This window comes from Sinocyclocheilus grahami, unplaced genomic scaffold, assembly GCF_001515645.1.
Source record: "Sinocyclocheilus grahami isolate Dianchi unplaced genomic scaffold, SAMN03320097.WGS_v1.1 scaffold400.1, whole genome shotgun sequence".
Lineage (NCBI taxonomy): Eukaryota > Metazoa > Chordata > Actinopteri > Cypriniformes > Cyprinidae > Sinocyclocheilus > Sinocyclocheilus grahami.
Genome location: NW_015505579.1, coordinates 471,474 through 478,315, shown reverse-complemented (window position 1 = coordinate 478,315; position 6,842 = coordinate 471,474). Strand labels below are relative to the sequence as shown.

Genomic DNA, 6,842 nt, shown 5'->3' with positions numbered 1-6,842 from the left:
TCTCTGCTTGTCCTGTTCCGGCCAAGGAGGCCGTCTATGAACTCTCTGCCTGTTCTGTTCCGGCCAAGGAGGCCGTCTGGGAACGATTTGTCTGTCCTGTCACGGCTATAGAGGCCGTTTGCGAACTCCCTGCTTGTCCTGTCACGGCTATGGAGGCCGTCTGTGAACTCTCGTCCTGCCCTGTCACGGCTATAGAGGCCATTTACGAACACCCTGCTTGTCCTGTCACGGCTATGGAGGCCATCTGTGAATCCTCGTCCTGCCCTGTCACAGCTATGGAGGCCGTCTGTGAACCCTCTGCCCGACCTGTCACAGCTATAAAGGCCGTTTGCGAATTCCCTGCTCATCCTGTCACGGCTATAAAGGCCATCTGCGAACTCCCTGCTCGTCCTGTCACGGCTATGGAGGCCGTCGGGGAATCCTCATCCTGTCCTATCACGGTGATGGAGGCCGTTCTTTGCTTGCTTTGTTTCGGCCCAGGAGGTCATTTGTGAACTGTTGTCCTGTCCCGACCCAGCAGGGGAGGCTGCCTCTGAACGCGCAGCCTTGTCTATCAACCCCAGTGTTCTGTCTGTGTTTTCTGTCTCTGCTCTCTCATTGTTACAGTCTCTGCCATGGGCTCCTGGTCGGTGTGGTTCACCGGGGGGGGTTCCTGTTCCTTCTGCTCCGCCGTGGTGGTCTGTCTGGCTCTGGTGGTCCTCTGCTCTGCCGTGGGGTTCTTCTGCCCCGCCGTGGTGGTCTGCTGTCTGGCTCTGGTGGTTCCCTGCTCCACCTGTACTGCCGGCTCCACCCTGGCTCTCTGCTCCACTTGTTCTGCCTCAGTTCCCGGTCTCTCCACTTTCACGTGGACCTGGCCCTCCATCCCTCCCCCTGTTCCGCCTCCACTCCATTGCCCTCCGGAATCGTAAACCATCTGCTAGCCATCAGAGGTCACCCTTTCCATTTTCATTGATTCTCGCACTACACACTGTTGCATATCACCCCGGACTACATACCCCATCAATCATTGCACTGATTGCACACAGCACTGATTGCACATAGCTGTTTCATATCACTCACTCACTATTTAACACTCACTCTGATCCCTTCCCTCTGCCGAGTATTGTATAGTGTTTATCACTCTCATAGCGATAGCTACTCTACGGAGCCTGTCTAGTTTGTCCATAGCTTTATCTTAGTCTTGCCTTGTCTGTTTTCTCGTGTCCTGATCTTTGTCTGTTTTCCTGGATTTATCCCTCTAGTCTCTCCCCTGTGATTCTGTCTGCCGATCGTTGACCTACACTAGCCCTAGGACTATTCTTGTCTTTTGCCCGCCATATACCTGTTTGCCATTGTTCGACCCTGCCTGTTATGACCACGTCTCTTAAATAAAAGCTTGCAGATGGATCCACATGTCTCATGTCTCGTCAGCTCCGTTATACCTGTAGTTGGAGTAGTGGCAAGAGAGGCTGAGACGATGGAAATGTAAGGAGGAGCAGAGGCTAGGCTGGTGGGGACAGCTGTTGGGCCAGAGGGTGCAGTGGTCTGCTCATTTGCAACCTGTTAAATGTAATAATAAAAAATAATACTAATGAAATAAACATCAAAATAATAAAATTACAAGCAAGACAATAACACCACTGATCCAACATGTCACAAAAGACTTGCCAGTTGTTGTTGGGGTGCTGCTGCAGGGGTGACGGGTGATGGCAGTGAAGAGGGACTAGCAGCAGCAGAGCAGGGACAAGCATGCCCAATCTGGAAAATATAATACTCTTTTAAAAACAGTTTTATAAAATGGATCTTAATTAGAGCTTATCTTTTAAATTATGCTTTTATTCATTTATGTATTCTTTAGATTTTTGTCATTGTCTTTCATCTCTGTCTATTTCATGATTGCATTGTGCATTTTTTTGTGATTTGAAAATGTGTTTTTGAAAAGTGATATACAAATAAATTTTCTAATTATTATTATACAGTAATGATGATGATTAATATTATTACACAATAATAATAATTATTATAGTACAATAGAAGTCTAAATTATCCAGAGCAACTGGGAAGTCCACTGACACAGTATGATAAAAAAGTGACATAATTACCAGTTGTTGCTCAAGTGCAGCTGTAGTGATATCAGATGAAGGCCCTGAAGGTCGTGCAGTGGTCTGGAGAGACGTGGGAGTTGGAATGACAGCTGAGCTGGTGGTGGCAGGTGATGGACCAGAGGATGGGTCCAGTAGCCCAACGGTTGGGTCCAAACCAGAATCTTCAAAGCCCTCATCTTCCAACTCTTCCTCTGTGCCTACATCTTCCAGCATCTGCTCAGTCTCCTCTGAGTCAGGTTGGACATCCTGCAAGGCCCTCCCTGTCTGGCGGTATAGGTAATCTATACCTATTAGCTCCCCTGGGACAGACAAGAAAATAGAATAGAGGAAAATGTACTTTTCAGAAAATTCATAAGATCATTCTATTTTATTGGCATAGAAAATAGCCTCCTGATGGAAAGCTTAAACTAACCAGTGTAAACAGCAGGTGGCTGAAAAGAGGGGACAAGCTTCCTTCCAAGCACCTTGACACTGTAGTTGTTGACACAGTGAACAAGGTCACCTGAGTAGCTAAGCAGTGATGGATCCCCGACTACCAGAGATGCAGCTTCACGGTCCTGGTTCCATCTGTAAAGGCCCTCAAGGAGGTACAGCTGGAAATTCAGGCTGTTGGCACTGGTTCCTTAAGATAGTACAATTATGAACAATATTGTTAGATTAACTTATTGTGTTTGGTTTTTTGACAGACTGTGTCAGTGTTTCCAGGATAATGATAATAACAATAATTATAACAATAACAACAACAATACAATAACAATAACTACTAATAATAAAATGTTTAACTGCAAATATGTAATCTTGCTGATAGATAAAAAGTGATTCATACTGACATACTGACAACCTGTTCAGATGCAAGTGGAATGATTCAAGTGATGTGGACCCTCTTGCACATCTGTAGTTTGGCAAGACAATGCCCTCCTTGGTAGTGGTGCCAGTTACAGTGTACAGGAGGACACCTGGTTCATCCTGAATGCACTTCACATGCTTCTTCTGGATTTGCCAGATGTGCTGCATCCTCTCGTGGTCCAAGAGAGGGACACCAAGATAGTCTCTGCCCTTTACCCCCATGAGCTCATTAAGAAGCAGTTCAATCATTATGATCGTCTGCCGCTCCCCTCTTGTCTGCCTCCTGCAGTGCAATGCTAGTTCCTTCTTCGTGATCTGCTGGTCCACTAGTTGTTCAGTGATCCCAGGAACACCTTCTTGTTTCAACTGTTCCCTCTTAGCTTGACGCAGCAAGGCAACATCTCCACTGTCCCACTCAAAAATGCAGCTTGACAGTCTGGACATAAAGATGGGGTAAAGAGGATGTGCATCCTTTGTACACCCAGATGCCAGTCGCCGCATGAAGTGGTATATGTCAAGCTTTACAACTAGGTCTGGCCACCCACCAAATCTTTGCTTTAGTTTTGTCTGTCCTGTGCCGTCCCGACAACATTCACAGTCAACATAGAGAAGCTGAGGAGGAGCCACACCAGCATTGCTGTACCTGTGGATGATATCAGCAGCCATGGTGTCAAGAGCAGGACCCTCCTGAGCAGTCAGGACACTTACTAGGATTTGGTCCACCTCATTGCTCACAGATGTAAGCCACAAGGCGGTCCCCTTGGCAAGGCCTGATAGCTTCTTGGTGATCTGAGATCACACAGAAAAGACAGTGAATGCCTAAAGCCCAAATAAACTTTCTTTTATATGTAAAATACTGACTGGCGGTATAGGTAATCTATACCTTTTAGCTCCCCTGGGACAGACAAGAAAATAGAATAGAGGAAAATGTACTTTTCAGAAAATTCATAAGATCATTCTATTTTATTGGCATAGAAAATAGCCTCCTGATGGAAAGCTTAAACTAACCAGTGTAAACAGCAGGTGGCTAAAAAGAGGGGACAAGCTTACTTCCAAGCACCTTGACACTGTAGTTGTTGACACAGTGAACAAGGTCACCTGAGTAGCTAAGCAGTGATGGATCCCTGACTGCCAGAGATGCAGCTTCACGGTCCTGGTTCCATCTGTAAAGGCCCTCAAGGAGGTACAGCTGGAAATTCAGGCTGTTGGCACTGGTTCCTTAAGATAGTACAATTATGAACAATATTGTTAGATTAACTTATTGTGTTTGGTTCTTTGACAGATTGTGTCAGTGTTTCCAGGATAATAATAATAACAATACTTATAATGATAACAATAACAATACAACTACTACTACTAATAATAAAATGTTTAACTGCAAATATGTAATCTTGCTGATAGATAAAAAGTGATTCATACTGACCTGGAATGAACCTGTTCAGATGCAAGTGGAATGATTCAAGTGACAATGCCCTCCTTGGTAGTGGTGCCAGTTACAATGTACAGGAGGACACCTGGTTCATCCTGAATGCACTTCACATGCTTCTTCTGGATTTGCCAGATGTGCTGCATCCTCTCGTGGTCCAAGAGAGGGACACCAAGATAGTCTCTGCCCTTTACCCCCATGAGCTCATTAAGAAGCAGTTCAATCATTATGATCGTCTGCCGCTCCCCTCTTGTCTGCCTCCTGCAGTGCAATGCTAGTTCCTTCTTCGTGATCTGCTGGTCCACTAGTGATGTGGACCCTCTTGCACATCTGTAGTTTGGCAAGACAATGCCCTCCTTGGTAGTGGTGCCAGTTACAATGTACAGGAGGACACCTGGTTCATCCTGAATGCACTTCACATGCTTCTTCTGGATTTGCCAGATGTGCTGCATCCTCTCGTGGTCCAAGAGAGGGACACCAAGATAGTCTCTGCCCTTTACCCCCATGAGCTCATTAAGAAGCAGTTCAATCATTATGATCGTCTGCCGCTCCCCTCTTGTCTGCCTCCTGCAGTGCAACGCTAGTTCCTTCTTGGTGATCTGCTGGTCCACTAGTTGTTCAGTGATCCCAGGAACACCTTCTCGTTTCAACTGTTCCCTCTTAGCTTGATGCAGCAAGGCAACATCTCCGCTGTCCCACTCAAAAATGCAGGTTGACAGTCTGGACATAAAGATGGGGTAAAGAGGATGTGCATCCTTTGTACACCCAGATGCCAGTCGCCGCATGAAGTGGTATATGTCAAGCTTTACAACTAGGTCTGGCCACCCACCAAATCTTTGCTTTAGTTTTGTCTGTCCTGTGCCGTCCCGACAACATTCACAGTCAACATAGAGAAGCTGAGGAGGAGCCACACCAGCATTGCTGTACCTGCGGATGAGATCAGTCAGGACACTGACGAGGATTTGGCCCACCTCATTGCTCAGAGAAATCAGGCTGCAATGTCTCATCCTCTGGAATGGGGTTTTTCAGTGCTGGCCCTGGGGACCCACGGCACTGCACATTTCCTAGGTCTGTCTTATTCTACTCACTCAGTTCACTACATGAGCGCTCTTTCCTAACGAGCTGACCATAAGAATCAGGTGTGTCAAACAAGGGAGATGCACAAGGTCCCTAGGAGCAGGCCGAAACACCACAGACAGCAGCACAGATGGACCGACACGACAGCAAGCTGAGGCCGCCAACAAGAAGATGGCACTTCACCCGAACAGGGACTTGAACCCTGGCCCCTCAAATTAAAAGTCTGACGCTCTACTGACTGACCTATCCGGGCTCTTTTTCAGTACAAGACCTTATCTGTTGACTGGGAGAAAATTAATATTAGGAACAAAAGAAGGTCATACTATTCATGTTAAATAATTTCACCAATTATTCTGCAGAACTGTGCACTCTGAGAATAGATCAGGGGATGGTCCATAAAATAGTCTATTACATGATACAGGGACTTATCATGCCTTTGATATATTATATTATATACCTACCTTATGGAACCCACAAGTGCACACTATGTGCCTGCCAAACAGGTCCACCTTATTCCCCCTTTGCAGGGGACAGGCATCAATCCGCTCCAGGACCTCCTTCCATTTTCTGCTTCCAGGCCTTTTGCCTGTACTGAACTGGAAGGTGCCCTGGGCATACTTATGGCAGGTGTCATTCCAATAGGCAGAGGATTTGCCCATTTTGGTCATATCTGAACAATATTGGGGAACAAATCAATGTAGTTAATATGCGTTAATATAGCACAGTAGAATGAGTTTTTTGGAGTTTTATATTTTACACACACACACACACACACATATATATATATATATATATATGTGTGTGTGTGTGTGAATATGTGGCAGGTTAATAGTTTTCTGCAGTAAATATGTTCCTACTTGCAAAAAATGTATGTATAATTTTGCAAGCTTTTGATGTATAATTTCACATATACATAATGATTAGTGGAAAACAAAAACTAGATATTTGTAGCGAATCAGCTCATGGGGAAATATGAATAATTAATCATAACTAGTTATAATTCATTATAAATATTTAGATCCGCTGTAGATATTTACCTGACCTCTCAGGGTCAACTGTCTGTCAGCTCTAAGAATGTTAATTTCCTGGTTAAGGGAAATAACTTTCTTACTGTACAACTCTACACATAGTCTGTAGCATAAATCTGCATGATTAGGGACTCCAGTTATGAGCAAACAATGAACAACGTCAAGTGTGTTACAAGTAAGACTTTATTAACTACATAAACACTTAAACTGGTCTAACATACACATACACACACACACACACACACACATGCATACAGTTGGTATAGGAAAGGGTTAAAGCATAACGCAGTAAAGAGAAGAGAAATAAAAATATGAAACTATGGTACCATTTGATATTCAGCAGATCTACCGCCTGAAGGAAACATCAGATTCTTAGTTCAA

The 6,842-nt window shown here is 44.9% G+C and overlaps 1 non-coding gene and 1 pseudogene across 1 annotated transcript; both read right to left on the bottom strand.

Moving 5' to 3' along the window:
• Positions 1 to 3,879, bottom strand: part of LOC107550519 (uncharacterized) — a 6,427-nt pseudogene extending 2,548 nt beyond the window's left edge.
• Positions 3,880 to 5,613: 1,734 nt separating this feature from the next.
• Positions 5,614 to 5,686, bottom strand: trnak-uuu (transfer RNA lysine (anticodon UUU)). Its single transcript has one exon. It is a non-coding gene; the product is annotated as a tRNA-Lys (tRNA).
• Between the last annotated feature and the right edge of the window lie 1,156 nt (positions 5,687 to 6,842).